This window comes from Nannospalax galili, unplaced genomic scaffold (genome assembly GCF_000622305.1).
Source record: "Nannospalax galili isolate Female #2095 unplaced genomic scaffold, S.galili_v1.0 scaffold229, whole genome shotgun sequence".
NCBI lineage: Eukaryota > Metazoa > Chordata > Mammalia > Rodentia > Spalacidae > Nannospalax > Nannospalax galili.
Genome location: NW_008360328.1, coordinates 3,591,170 through 3,607,394, shown reverse-complemented (window position 1 = coordinate 3,607,394; position 16,225 = coordinate 3,591,170). Strand labels below are relative to the sequence as shown.

Sequence of the window (16,225 nt, the reverse complement as noted above, 5' to 3'; positions counted from 1 at the left end):
TGTGACATAGGCTATTCAACCTGGGCCAGTTAAGGTTGGGGGGGAGCAGTCCCTAATGGGATGGCTGGTGAAAGGCATTAAAGATACATGGTCCTCACCAAGGGAAACTCCCATAATTAACAGAGGCTGGAGGACTATAAAGGAGGGACAGGCATTACTGAGAGAACTTGGTATGAGAAAAGCAATATATGATGCCCAGTTCACTGGGCTAGATAAAACTGTTCAGTAGAGATATAAAGTGTGGAGACATGGTAACAAGATGGCGCTGAGCAGCTTAGGTGAAGGCAGAGCCAGCTGGCCAGCTTGGCACGCAACAAAAAGAGAAAGTAGTACTGATTAAAGCTTAGCCAGTGAAGGACGCATGATCACCTCGTGAACACTGAGTTATGCTATGAGAAGGGCCTGCGTGCTAATACTTGACCTCTGAGCTGATTGGATGGTGGCCTCCCCACCTATGCTATGCTTGTGGTTGTTGCCTTTAAATATTGTTCAGCCTTAATAATAAACGAGTTCTAGCTTAAAGCTAAAAAAAAAAAAAAATATCCCACTGAGTCCAACTGATACTACTCATGTGTGCATGAATGTTGAGCCATCCACTGGAGCACTGGCAATTTACCAGTGGCCATGAAGAAAAATAACACCCCTTTCTTCAACATTCATCAACTGGAAATACCTCCTCAGCTGGGCATGGAGCCTCATGAGCCCTTCCTCCTCACTCCATGATGGTATGTTAAAAAAAAAAAAAATATCCCACTGAGTCCAACTGATACTACTCATGTGTGCATGAATGTTGAGCCATCCACTGGAGCACTGGCAATTTACCAGTGGCCATGAAGAAAAATAACACCCCTTTCTTCAACATTCATCAACTGGAAATACCTCCTCAGCTGGGCATGGAGCCTCATGAGCCCTTCCTCCTCACTCCATGATGGAATGTTGGTTGGTTTGATCTTGTGCAGGCCTTGCACAGGTAACCACAGCTATTGTGAGTTCATGAGCCTTAGCATGTCCAAAAGATATGATTTTCCAAAACTTCTCATTCTCTAGCTTTTACATTCTTTCCACCCCCTCTTCCTCAATGTTCTCTGGGCCTTGAAGGGTTGGGGGCCATTGATATAAATGCCCCATTTCGGCTGAAGCTCTCTGATTCTTTCCTTGACCATATCGTCCATTCTATGGGTGAGCCCACCCAAGAAGGTCTTCATTTTGATCACAATACCTGTGATTTTTAGCCTTTATAGCTTCTTAGAGCTTCCGGCTCTCCTTACACTCCCCATCTGTTCTTGCTGTACTATGTTTTCAATCTTCTAGGCCTTGGAACTTCTGCATTTAAAGTCAGAAAGTGAAAAAAAATCTTTTTCTATTTCAAGTAGTTGATTCTTGGAATAAAAAGGGATGCTGTTTAAAGATTATTCTCCTAGCTTCAGATTGCCCCAAATCTACATACATAGGAAGCTTCAAAGTGAGAAATTTAACTCTTTGTTTGCTATTAGCCCTGCATATGGTGAAACAGTCCAGTAAATTATTTTCTTTTGTGTGTATATTGAGACTTGAACCCATGGCCTCTTGCATATTAAGCATGTGCTCTGCCATGAAGCTACATCCTCAAGCTATAGAAAGTTCTCAATGCTGATTAGATCACTAGAAAATGGGAAAGATGCTTTGCTTCTTTAAGCAGTTTATAAAAACTTAGAACACAAAACTTGTACTACATTGATCCAGCCAAAAGGCAAAATAACCTAATCAAGACTGTGTCCATAAGACAGTAGCAGCACCTCCATTCCTACTCCAGGCCTCATAGGCAGGCTCACTCACCTTTCATTTAGTGATTTGTTTCATATCCTGGAGGCCATGATGAGTAGAAGGCAACCCAGGCATACTCCACTTCTCTTCAGAAGGCAGAAATTTAGTATTGTACTTGGTGTTGAAGAAAATTAATTGACTTGATAGTGCATCAAAAACTCTAAAGGGGAGGCTGAGAGTATACCTCGGGGGTAGCAAGTATGATTGAGACCTTGATTTCAATACTCATCACCAAGCCAAACAAAATCAAAGAATACCCAGGAGGGAAAAATGTCAATGCACAGTAAAACACTCCAGCCTACAGTTCTGAATGCTCATCTCCCTACTGTGTTGATGGTATGGCATCTATGTGACCTATTTTAGGTGGGACTGTTATCAGCCATAATGCTTCTGTTGATATTTCAAGAAGATTCTTACCTCATTTTAGTAATAGCCCAGTCACCCCAACTGACACATATGGCACAACATCCTTGACAGAAATATTAATGTTCAGGTTTCATATTATTTGGACCACTGTGTATGTATCATGCTTCATATTCAATTACCTTTGTTTTACAAACAATGTCAGCACCTGGGCTTTCCAGGCCCAATGATTGGCCTTGGACACTCAGGACTTTAGCCTTCTCATTTCTGTGTGATTTAAATTTCTTTCTTTATTTTATGTGTATGAGTATTTTGCCTACATATAAGTAAGTGCACTCATGTCTTCAATGCCCATGGAGGCAAAAAGTGTTGGATCCCTTGGAACTGGAATTGAGGGTCTTAGCCAACATGTGGGTGCTGAGAACTAAACCCAGACCCTCCACAAAAGCAGCTGGTACTCTTAGCCACTGACCTATCTCTCCACCCCCTCCTGTGTGATTTTTGTCTTCTCTTGAAGATCCTGGTACAGTTCCATGGATTTGCTTTTTTAAACATTCCACCTTTCCATCTTCTGTGACTCTAGGGAAGTTGAATTTGCTTTACTCCTTATCTTCACTCCATTTGTGTGGAAACTCTACCTCTCAGAATTGGGATGGATCTGTAAGCGCCACTGGAATTTGAGCTTTAGACCTCTCCTGTTCCTTCCATGCAGTATTCTTACACTGTCCTGAACTCACTGTCTTGCAAAGTGGCCAAGACACATTAGCTAAATGTCCTCAGTTCTTGCTGTCTTTCATGACAGAATATTATTTTGCATCTCTTACCCACTTTCTATTTACTCTCCGTTGTTCTCATTACACTAAAAGCCTTAGATTGCAAGAGGTGCTATTTATGAAGGGTCCCCACTTTGATATTACCATGGACCACTCTCCTCCAGGCATGCCATGAATGACCATTGCCCTCTTGAACTGTCAGCAGCTGTGATGACCTGAGGGAGAGCTGCAAAAGTGGACCCATTAATGTTGTATCAAGGATTGGGGCAATAACATATGAGGCTCTGCCCCTCCCTGGGAATTTATAGGCAATTAATGGTTGCTAGCTAAGGTGGAGGGGCTGATAAGGCCCCACCTATCCTGAGAACATATAGGAAGTTAACAGCTATTAGCAAAGATACTTTTCTTCTGAAATATAGTCATCCCTAGGGTGCCCATCCTCCTATATATAACCTTAATTAAATAAACTCATGGTTCACAGGCCACACTGGTGTGGAAGCATTTCTTCCTGTCACTGATGTCACTGATGTAGATGGTTTGTTCATGTCTCTGCAGGAAAATTTCACACAACAGGCACCAAAATTTACACTGAAATGGTGACTATTATGTGAGAATCTCTAATAGTTTTCCCACTTAAATGGGGGTTTAGAAAAGTAAAATAATAAAATAGGTTGAGTGGGACCTAATTGATAATAGAATAAAATATATAATTTTTCATAAATTTTGTAATGAACATTTTTTATGTCACAGAAAAGTTATCATCAGTACCAAACTCAGTGCCCATCACATAGTCAATACTCGATAGTTATTAATAAAATAATAGGCATTTCTTAAAGAACTAGAAAAAAAGCCAAAAAATCATATGGCAATATGAAAGACCCCCAAATAGCCTACGCTGCCTACACTCCAGTGCAGAGCTGGAGGTATCACAATACCAAATTATACTACAGAGCCATAGTAACAGGCACTGCATGGTACTGGCATACAAACAGACATATGGACCAATGGAATAGAATACAGGACCCAGAGATAAACCCCCACACTTATTTTCCCTCAAGGGCATGATGTTCGAAGTGTCTTCTACCAATTATATTTAATTGTGCCAATGGTTTGTTTTCCCTAAGTGCTTCTGCATTTTGCCGTCTATCTCTGTCTCTCTCAGATTCCTGTTTTATCTGTATTGTGTTTCCAAAGGGAAAGATTATTCTCCTCATTTTAGGCCAAAGATGTTCATTTCCAAGATTTTCTTAAAAAGCACTTACATCAGTGGCATTTATCCAACACTGCCAAACATTCTCCCTGGCTGTATGGCTGCTCAGCAGTTTCCTCTCTGATCATTTCAGGTCTATACAGATGGCACTTAAGATGTAGAATCCAGAATAGAATCAGCATTACAGGTAAGATTGGACCCCAGATTCCTTTGAGCATGAAAAACATGTAAATCTTGTTTCATGGGGGATGTTTGGACTTTAAAACTGATGACAGATTGTCTTTATTAAGCATCCTCTAAAAAGAGAACATTACGTTCAGCCTTGTAGGAGTAACAGACTTATGGACAATGTGACAGAACACAAAGTCTCTTCCCTTAAAAACATTCATGCATGGTAGAGCCCCAACTCAAGAAACTACTGGCTGGCAATCATGACTACATCATCTGGTAAAATTCCAATCACTGGATTGGGTGCAAACACCAAAACTTGAGAGATATAGTTTACAGTAACTAGATTCATGCTGCACTATACATTTGTTAAAATCATGTGTGTGTGTGTGTGTGTGTGTGCGTGCGTGCGTGCGTGTGTGTGTGTGTGTGTGTGTGTGTGTGTGTGCATGTGTACTGGGCACTGAACCTAGGGCCTCAAGCATGCAGGACAAGCATTGTACGAGGGAGCAACCGCCCCAGCCCTTCATAGCTACCTTCTTTAGGAACAGAATGCAGAAAAGGAAGGAATTCATGCTTGCTCAAAATCTGCCATGTGCCAGTACTACCTCACTGGATTTTCAGAATTTTCCTCTAAATTCTCATTGCTGTTCTCTTTATGAATGAGGAAACTGGGTCCAAAGAAAGAAAAAGCGGCACACATTTTTAATAACTGGCAGAGCAAGGATTAATACTGAGCCAGTTTACTCCGAAGCCCACACTCTTTCTATCGCAACATGCCTCCCGGGAGGTATCTTGTGGGAAGTGAAAACCATATTCTAGATATAGCATTTGCAAACACTTATGTGTGTATAAAGAGAAAAACAACACAAAAGGGACAATCTACAATGGAAAGTGTTCATAATTCTTCATGGTTTCGATGATTCAAAGTCAGATGTATTGTAACTTAGATTATTCCTAAACAGATACCAAGAATTGATTTCATGTACATATTGCCATGGTCCTTGTATACTTTCCCTGTTCTGTTTATCTTTTATAGACTCTTAATGCCTGAGTAGACAGGTTTGCATCATGAATATCTGTAAACCCACTAGCCATTCTTTTCACCATCCCTTTTGCCATAGAAATCTTATTTCTTATACTAAAGGGGTGAGTTCTTAGTCTCATTTTCAATGTTGATAGATTGCCGTGCTATAGTCCTCGTCTTGAAAGAGAGAGTACTCAGAAAATATTAATGTAAATAATCTGTAAGTGTATAAGAAATTATGGATATTAGAACTAGGAGAATTTTTAATGTTATTTACCCAAGCATCATTTCTCCCTCTCTCTTTCTGTTTCTCTTTCTCCCTCCCTTTCTTCCCATTTTCTCTCTTCTTTCTCTACCTCTCCCTCCCCTTTCTCTCTCTTGAGGCAGTGTCTCTATGTAGCCCAGGCTAGTCTGGAACTTGTGATGATCTTCCTGCCTTAGCCTCCTGAGTGTTGGAATTACAGCATGAGGCACTGTACCCTATCCAAATAAACATCTCATTTTGATTGGTGAGAAAACAAAGATCTAGGAAGGCCTATAAACAAGAGATTACTGTGATAGCTTCACTGTGAAGAATAATTGTCATTGGTCTTCCAAAGTAAGACACTTCTGCAAGTGAAAGGAAGTGTCAACAGGATGTGGCCATGGGGAGTGGGCCCTGGGGTGGTCCCAGGAAGTCAGGGTATGCTATTATTTCTGTCTCTTTGACCTTTGGTAGCAATGAAATGAAGCAGTGTATGTAGAAGTACCTGGAAAGTGCAAGATAAATTGCAGTTGACTCTATCTCAAAGTTCAGTTGCCCAGAGAGCTAGCTAGTAGAAGAGCTGTGATTAGACTCAGATTCCAAGACTGAGTGTCAGTAGTACCCTGACACAAAGGAAAACACAACAAATCATTAGCCTTTCTTTTTGTTTAATTTTTGGTCTTGCTTTGTCTCAAAAATAGCAAAATCTGTCATTTGTTTCAACTTTATAGGTTAACCTATAAAGACTAATAATCTCTATAGCAAGAAAGGAAGTGACAATAGGAGGTGAGGGAGGGAAAGGGATGAAGGAGCAGGATGCTAGCATGATTGTGTCCTAAGATACATGATTATGGAAGATCTGAATCCAGATGAGCTGTCACACATTTCATATTCAATGTTAGAAACTAGAAGCAAGGGAACTAGATGAGATATAGATTGATTAATTTGCAATCTAAAAATGATAGACTTAAAATCGTCCTGCTCTGTCATTTTGATACTTTGATGTTTAGGTTGAATCCTTGTGGAGTGAATCCTTGTGGAGTGCTGCCTGCTTTCAAGGCCCTTGGGTTTTCCCCATAAGACTGCTACAGTCATCAGTCCTTTCCTTAACTTAGGACAACACACACATGTGACAGACCAAGTGTCCCTGGCTGCAATGTTAAGTAATGAGTGCCAGTTAAAAGGAAAAACCCATAGGAAAAGCTTTGCCAATCACATCGCTGAGAAGTTTAGGTTTCACACATTTGATTTTATCTCCAAATGAAGAGATAAAGAAGAATTCCTGTCTATGTTTCCAAATTTGGGATATTGGCTCCCTGTGGTGTATGTCTGCTTAAACTCCTATCCCTGGAAAGGCAGCACTTGGACCAAATCTACTTCTTGCCATTTGCCTGAGCACAACGAAATTTCCAGTGTTTTCCAGGCTGTGCAATCTGAACTCACATCTGCTTCGGTTTGGACCTTTTCACTGTTTCCTGTTCTGGCTGACTGACCATTTGCCAGTCTCTCATGCAGGTTGGCTGTGGTTCTAAGAACTGGAAGAATGGACTCACCAGTTAACCAGCAGACTGATGTTAAAAGGGTCAACACAAGCTAGTTTTCACTATAGCTGTATACCAAATTATCCCCCAGTATGGGTATAAAACTTAGCAAGTAGCAACACTGAAGAAATGTCCTGTTCAAATGTTAGTGCAATGCCCAAATAAGGAAATCAAATGATACCGTTTCACCCTAGAACAAGCTGATACCTGGCAAACTACCTTCTGTTATGAATTTCAATTATATGGTTTATGGAGGGCTATGGCTGTATGTAACTTATACTCTAAAATTTTTTTATTGCTTGATTTCATATATGAATATAGTGTTTTGATCAACTTGACTTCCCATTTCCTTCCCTCTAGTTCCTCCCCTATCCCCTCCCACTACTTTTCCCTCCCCCAACTTCATGTGCTCTGTTTTTAAACCCACTGAGTCCACTTAGCGTTGCCTGTATGTGCGTGGGTGTAGGACCATCTATTGCAGCATGGGTAACCTTTCAGGGACCACACCCCTGAAGAACACTGGTTCTCCCTCCCCAAGCAGCCATGTTGTCAATTGCTGCTCAGTTAATGCCAGCACATCATGAGCCCCTCCAGCATCCTTGCTGGGGTTTTGACTGGCTTGATCTTGTACAGGTCTTGTCCATGTGGTCTCTAAAGTAAAATTCTAGTTTTTATTTTTCTAAGTGAGATTTTTCAAACAAACCTTTCTTCAAATGGCTGATATTTGCCTGTGTTAAACTTGAATATTTTATTTCTAAACAAGGATCTATTTTCTTCTTTGAAATATAGCTTCATGTTTGTGGTGATCATTTTTTTTCTTCCAAATACAACCAAGAAGACTACCAGAGGACCAGGGAGATGATGCAGTGGATAAAGCATTTGCTGGGTGGGTGTGAGGACTAGAGTTCAGATACTCAGAGCTCACATAAAAAGCCAGGTAGGCATAGCCTGTAATACCTATAAACACCAACAGTACCTGAAAATGCATATAAACACCTATAATCCCAGGACTCCAGAGGTGGTGGTGACAGAGGATCCCCAGGGCAAACTGGCTAACCAGATTAGGTAAATCTGTGACCTCCAGATTCAGTGAGACACTGCCCTCAGTAAATAAAATAGAAAACAATCAAGAAAGATACCCAGTATCAGCCTCCAGCCTCTACATTTATACCACACATACACACACACACACACACACACACACACACACACACCATACATGCACACACACTAAGTAAAAGATAAATAAAATTGAAAACAAGAAGAATACCAAAAAGTAAAGAGTTAACATGAAAGTTCTTTAGGTTTTGATGAAACTATTTTATAGAACATAGTGCTTCAGTAAGCATGGGATAATTTAGCTGTGACAACACAACACATTGATCCTGTAATCTCCATGCTTAATATACTAAGCTTTATGTCTTGTTATATGACTTTTCTAGAGTGAGTCAGCCCGGTCTGGGATCCACAGTTGCTCACAAATCTTGGCTCTGTAACAGTGTGTGACACTAAGAGGAAAGGGGAAAGGAAGAACCAGCCTGAGACTGTTGGCAGATCTGAGAAGTCACCAGCCCAGGAGTGTGAAGGAAAGACACACAGCTGGAGGAGCCTCACATTGGTAGAAATGGCCATGCACTGGTACCCACACCTGCTCCATCACTGACTCTGAGCCCATGTGCTTGACTCTCACGTGGAGGCAGATCCCTAAGATGCTGAAGCTGAGGATGTTGACAGATTGTATTTGTCTCATTAGACTTTGGCAGCACTGCAACAGGTACCTAGAGAGATTAAAGGAGTTAGTGAGGATACAGAAGGCCCCCAAATTATAATGGTTTGACTCATGACTTTCAGCTTTATGATGGTGTGAAAGAGATAAACATTCAGCTGAAACTATATTTGAAAATTTAGACTTGGACCCTTTCCCTAGCTAGAGACATCTCTTGGGATGCTGGTCAGCCCTAATGCCTAGTCAACCACATAATCACAAAGCTATGCACTGGTGCTCTGTGATGTATTGTGCTGCGAAGTTATTGTGGTCAGTAAGATAGGTGTACTGACTTTTTTCTGATTTATGACATTTTCAATGTACAGTGGGCTTACCAGACTATATCCCACTCTAACTAAAGGACATCTGTACAAATTGCCACATTCCACTACTAAGAATTTCTCCCTTTCCAGCCTGAATGCTGGCTGAAGCAAAATGCTTAATATAACTAAACTTGGTTATGAATGACTTTATTTTTAAATTTTTTAATTGAAATTTTGTGTATTTCATATAGAATACCTTAATCAACTAGATTTCATACATTCTATCATTTTTGTTAAGGCCTATCCTGTCAAGGTAGTGTCCCCAGATGTCCCTCAATGCAAGTTCATCTACTGCGCAGTCTAGTCAGCCTATCTAGGGTCTCTCCCATTAAGAAGATCAGCTCTTCCTCACATAGCAGTAAACAGCTGCCAATAATTCTTCCTAAGATTAGGGCCTGTTGTCCATTTCCACAGCTCTGTGCTGGACTTTTGTCTGCTTGAGTGTGCGTGGTTCTTGTGGATGCTGACACCATTGCTGTAGGTTCATATGAGGTATCCCAGGAGCCTGTAGGACTCTATTTCCATGTGGTCATGTACCTCCTCCTTGGCTCTTACAATCTTCCAGCCCTTTTCCACAATGGTCCCTGAAGAGTCTGTAGACTCTTATTCTCTACATATTGGCCATTTGTGACCTTTTGTGTTCCTAGCCCTCTGTTGTATGAGGGAGCTTCATTGATGAGAATTGAAAGATGCATTAGGGTTCTCTTTATCCCTTGTTCTATGTTCTGTGATCTTTAGGTATAGGTTGTGTTGTAGGTATGCCACTTAGGCTTGGGCAATTCACAGACAATCTCTGTATATGACCAGTTGTGGAACTCTTTAATAATCTCTGTCTCTTGGAAAAGAAGCTGAAATTTGTAAGATTCACAAGGCCCTCCTCTTTAAGGTTGTATAAACAGTGGTAATAACTGAGAAGAGACTCTTTGGCAGGCCCAGCTACCTGCAAGTCATGCAGCAGGCTTCAATGATATGACTTTTGTGAATTGTTGTCCATACCAGGTGGGCCTTTTGGTGATGGAGTGACCTTTGATTCATCTATGCTCTTGTAAGTAACTTCAAAATTCACTGGTTCTCTGAGCTAGCCTTGAGAGAAATAGTTTTACCAGTCTGTCCCAGATGGAAGAGTTTCACTGGTCTGTCCCCTATATGGGATCAAAAGATATCACCATTCCCTCGAAAACGACATGCAACATCTTTAACAATTTTAGGTGATGCTACTGGTGAGTGGCATACTCTAAGAACCATTGGACTCGATGTTCTCTAAGCTTGCTTCCTGTTCGTACATACAGTGTGTTGGTGGTTTAGCTACACTTCTTTAAAATGATCATTTTTGCATGCAGAAGGCCACAACTGAACAAATAGTAGAGAATAAGAAACTTCAGAGTATGTGTCCCTGGATAGGACTTCTGTATTAAACCTCACCCACCTATGGCTCAGGGACCATTGTGGAAGAGGGGGTGGAAATATTGTAAGATCCAGGGTTGGTGCATGACCATAAGGAAACAAAGTCTTCCAGGCCTCTGGGAACTAGCCCATATGAACTTAGAGCAATTGTCAACTTGCACAAGACCCAAGAAAACTTAATTAGACAAAAACCTAGCATAGAACTGGGAAAATGGGCAGCAGGCCCCCACCTTAGCTGAAGAACTATTGACAGCTAATTACTGCTGGCTGAGGAGAATTGGTCTTCCTTAAGGGAGTGACTATAGATAGGTTGCGTAGACTCCAGTGGATGAGCTTGCACTGAAGGGCATCTGGGTATACAAAGTTGACTTGATAGGTCTTACCATATGTGACAGAATGCATGAAATCCAGTGGGGGGGTATGGACAGCTGGATGGGAGAAGGGATTATAAAGATGATTAAGATATTTTGTATGAAATGTTCACAGTTCAATAAAAAATATACATTGAAAAAGTAATCATTTTACAGTTATTTACACCTACCTCAGCAAACTCTGTAAAAGACTTTCTTATCTACAGAATACCTCTCCAAACAACCCATAAATTAATATAAATATCTACTGCTTTACTACCACATGACATAGATTGTGTTAAGTACAAAAAGATTCCTTTATTTTCAGAGACTAATAGAAGAGACAGTTGTCATCATCAGCACCATTATCATCATCATCAAAAGCTAATACGTAATGAATACACAGCTTCCTAGACTCTGTTAGCTCTTTAGATCCATTATTTCACTGTCTTAAGGGTATGATTCGGTGCTATATAATGAGCAATGGAAGGAAGAAGAAGCAATCTTTAAAGCACAGTGTGAAGCAAAATAGGCTTGGGAGCAGACAGATGAAGTCAAGGAGTATATCAGCTTGCTTCTTTATTGTTGTGACAAACCACTGACCAAAACCAACTCGGGGAGGAAAGCATGTATTAGACTTACAGTTCACAGTCTATTATCAAGGGGAACCAAGGCTAGGAACTCAGGACAGGAACCCAGAGGCAGGAACTGAAAGTATAGACCACAGAAAAATGCTGCTTACTGACTTTCTCTACTGGCCTGTGCTCAGCCTGCTTTCTTATACAACCCCGGACTACATGCCCAGGAGTGACACCACCCACATCACTCAATAGTCAAGATAATGCCTCAAAGACATGGCAACAGGCCAGTCTAATAAAGGAAATTCCTCCATTGAGGTTTCTTCTTCCCAGGTGTGTCAAATTGACAACTGAAGCTATCCAGCACAATTGACCCCTTGTCAACTTGACACAGAAACACACCACTATTAAACTATAACCTTTACATTTCTTGTCCCCATAATTTCATGTTAATATTAATATCACGATATAAAACATAGTTCAACTTTTAAAAATTCTACAGTCCTTAAAAATTTCAATACTTTAAAAGCTCCATATCTCTTTAAAGTAATCCAAAAATCTCTTAACTGTGGGCTCCTGTAAAATGATCAATGAGCTAAATGCTTCTTACTCTAAGAAGAAAGAACCAGGCCTTGATCAGATCAAAATAAAACCAAAATCAAACAGTGTAAATAGCTCAATGTCTGATGTCTGGATTCACTCATTCTCTTCTGGGCACCAAAAGGCTTGGGAAACGCCACATCTGTGGCTCTGTCATCCACAGTTCACGCAGCTTGTCTTGTAGGCTCAAGATGGCTCAACACCACACTTTCTACTGTCCTAGGTGGTCATTCTATAGCCCTGGCATGTCTACTACATCTTGGGGTCTTCACTGAAACTGAGGCTGCACCATCACCAGTGGCCTACTCTAGCCTCACACAGTGCCAAGCCTCATGTTCTCTCTATGACCCTTTCATGCCTCAACATCAGTACCACCTACGAGAATCTTACACATTGCCAAGTTCTATTGCCAGTTTGATGTGCAGCCTTGGCCCCCTCTGGACCACAGCTTCTGTTTGTGTTGACACTGATGAAATACTTCCAGAGGATTTCACCTTAATGATGCCATTCTCTTGTTAATCAAAACTGATTTTTTTAGCCCCAACTGACCAGTATCCATTGTCCCAGTAAAGCACAAAATGTTTTAATTCCATAAATTCTTAATTCAAAATATCACAAAAATGGCCCAGATAGTCTTTGAGGAACTCCCAGACTTCCCTCTGAAATTCCACAAGCCAGTCCTCCATCATCTGTATTTCTTCAAACTCCCACAGAACAGCTCACTAAGCTCTATGCACTCAATGGCTTTTCCAGACCAAAGTTCCAAACACTTCCACAATCCTCCCCAAATCAACACTAACAGATCCTTCACAGCAGTATACCACTCCTGGTACAAATTTCTGTTCTAATTATTTTCTGTTGCTGTGATGAAACACTCTGACTAAAACCAATTTGGGGAGAGAGGTGTATTAATCACTTTCTGTTGCTGAGATAGAGTGTCATGACCAAGGCAACTTATAGAAGGAAAAGTTTATTGGGTTTATAGTTCCAAAGGGTTCATCATAGAGACGAGGCATGGTGGTAGGAGGTGGTCAGAATAGAAATCTGAAGGCTCACATCTTAAAACAAGCACAGAAAATATAGAGAAACAGACTGAAGTGGGCAAGTTATATGCTCTGAAAGCCCACCCCCAATGATAATGTCACCTTCAGTAAGGCCACACCTTCTAAACCTCAACAATCAGCACTACCAACTGGGGACAAAGTGTTCAAATACTTCAAACCACCACAGAAGAAAAGCATTTATTTCAGCTTACAGTACAGTCCTTCACGGAGGGAAGCCAGGACAGAAGCTCAAGCAGGCAACCTAGAGGCAGAAGCTGAAGCAGAGATCATGGAGGAGCACTGGCTACTGGCTTTCTCCTCTGGTTGGTTCTTACACAAGCACCTGGCCAAGCCTGGCATCACCCACTGTGGGCTGGATCCTCCCACATCACTCAATCAAGAAAACACTTTACAGCCATGGCCATAGGCAGTCCCATAGAGGAAGTTCCCCAATTGAAGTTTCCTCTTCCCAGGTGTGTAAAGTTGACAACTAAAGCTATCCAGTACAAGGAGGAACAATTTAGGGAGAGAAGAATCATGAACAATGTTGTATATAAATGCCTTTTGTATTTGGGGAGTGAAATCTGGCACAGTCTTAGCATAGTCTACAAGTATGTTGGAAGGAAGGAATGCTTCTTGTATGGGTAACAAAGGGGAAAAATGGGTTCAGAAATGCAATTTAATTCATTGGTCCAACACATTTGCTGGTCATGGATTCTGTGCTATACCACTTGATGTAAACATGGGTTGATGGTTTTACTAAAGGGAAAATAAAATAAAATGGGAGAAAGACTTAGTTTTGCTATGGAATCAGCTGTGTGACATTGACCAACTCCTTAAGCTCTCTCTCTCTCTCTCTCTCTCTCTCTCTCTCTCTCTCCTCTCTCCTCTCTCTCCTCTGCCAGTGTCATGTTCCCTATACAATGAACACAGCATTCACCATGTTTATGATAAAGGAGTCAGAGTATTCAGTGGATCAGTTTGCCAAGCACAAAGCTCTGTGTATCTGTACACAACATTATGAAGAAAACTCATATTTGTATTACACTTCATGATAGTTTTCATTTAAAAACTTTCTGGGATATCTTTTTTCACATCAGATTTCAATCCTTCCTTCACAGGCCAATGTTCCTTATATAGAATTCTCTAGCATTTTCCCAGGTGCCTGAGGGGTGACCTAGCCTCCTGGCAGCACTATGAATTTGAAAAGGGAACTTTCACCTCATCTTGTGACATCACAGAATTTCCCCCATACATTTGGGATAGGTTGTCCTCTCCCTGCTGCATGCAAAGAGGAAACTCCCAGAGAGCCAATCCATGGCTGTTTTGTGGTATAGAACATTAAAAAGATGACACAAACATAATAGAAAACCAAGACATGGTCAGCCAAAACATGCTGTAATTAATATATCCCAGGAGCTCAATTGGCTTCCTTCTCTGGTTGGAGCCTAAAGAAACAAAGTAAGAGAGGGAAAAATGCCATCCAGTTAAAGAAAATGCAGTTCAGGCTAAGGTTAAAACTGCATTCCAGGGGTTTTTCGTTACCCACTTGAAGGTGACTTCAGAATGGGGCAACTTATTGTCAAGGGAAAATCAGACTCAGCCCAGAGAAAAGGCAAGAAAATTGGTCTACTAGTCAATTAATAAATGCATGTAAGATTGATATTTGGAAAATTGAGTCTATCTATGGGAAGAGTTCTGTGGAATTAGGTGAATGGGAACACCTCAATGTTCTGTGTTATCATCTCCTTTAAGCACATGGCTGAATTGAACTGGAAGGCATCCAAACACGATAGGGAATAATTCAAAATTCATAGGGAAATTCACAAAGAGCAGAGACTATAAAATAATTTATAACTAATTTCAGGATATTATCCTAACTCATTTTCAGCAGAAAATTTGCCTGTGCTTTGGCATTTTGTCCAGATGCATATTAAAGAGGACCAACATTCTCTGCACTCTCAGCAAACAGACTAGGGTGGAGGTAGATGAGAGTTTGGTTTTGGAAACCTGAGATGTGAGGAGACCTCCAAGAGTAAGCACAGAGATGATGAACAACCACTCCCAAAGCCCTACAGTCTTAACCATTGAATGTTTAAGTATTTCCATATCTTTGGATGTAGTACCAGCACAACCCTATATATCTGAAACAAAAGGCATCTTCCTAATAAGGCTGAACACCTCCTGGGCATGCTAGGATCCTCCCCTTCTGTCTACCCAGGTTCTGGATCCTATAACTTCTCTTTTCACTGAATCTGTTACTATTATTGCTTAATCCAACATCCCCACATTTCCCTTATGTTGAGGAACTATTTATCTTTACTATTCTCCCAGCACTCACTTTTACTCTTTGTATTCCTTCCACAGGTATCTTTCCAAAAAACTGCTGTGTGCATGTCTCCTTCCAACTCGGAACTACTTGACCCACCATTAATGGCAAGGACTGTTGGATTTTTCCCAGAGTTCATTAATTCACTAATCATTGACTATAAAAATAAATATGGACAAATATCTGCCTATCTAAAAACCCATCATTTCTCACAGATTACTTTCCAGTTATATTTAGTCATGTAATCAAACTCTGACCAATGAGGTGTAAGCAATCAGTTGTTGTCTTATGAATGGCTTGTTTAAAAAGAAAAGAGCAATTGCTACCCTCTCTTCCTCCTACATAGGTCTGGAAAGTGATCAGATTGTGAGCTCTGAAGATGACTAACCTGGAAAATGGGAGGCTAAGTCCCTATGATTTCACTGAGCTGTCACAGTAACACTGTGCTGTCCAATTCTGTACGTTTATATTTACATAGAAAAATGAATATCTGTGTGGTTAAGCCATTATCTTAGGGGCATATTATTTCAGACAAAAGCAAATCTGATGTGTTATACTATTACCACAGGATGTTGTCTGAAGTTCTTAACTTGATTTTCTACCTGCCTCTAAGTCTATTTTCATAGCTTTTTCCTCCATCAGAAACATATCTTTAGTCAAGGTAATAGTCTCCAAATGTGCTGCCCATTCTTCTGCTTCCAAAA

At 40.7% G+C, this 16,225-nt stretch overlaps 2 long non-coding RNA genes across 6 annotated transcripts in view; one reads left to right on the top strand and one right to left on the bottom strand.

The window, feature by feature from the left end:
- The window catches only part of LOC115068954, a 23,228-nt gene extending 7,370 nt beyond the window's left edge, over positions 1–15,858 (top strand). For 4 of the 5 annotated variants that reach the window (XR_003848312.1, XR_003848313.1, XR_003848314.1 and 1 more), the window contains 2 exons: positions 4,283–4,336; positions 8,572–9,024. This is a non-coding gene — a long non-coding RNA (uncharacterized LOC115068954). Of the gene's footprint in view, positions 1–4,282; positions 4,337–8,571; positions 9,025–15,559 lie in introns of those variants that run through there. The other variant, XR_003848311.1, reaches the window with a different exon arrangement.
- Positions 1–16,225, bottom strand: part of LOC115068955 — a 74,261-nt gene that overhangs the window by 10,795 nt on the left and 47,241 nt on the right. The window lies entirely within an intron of this gene.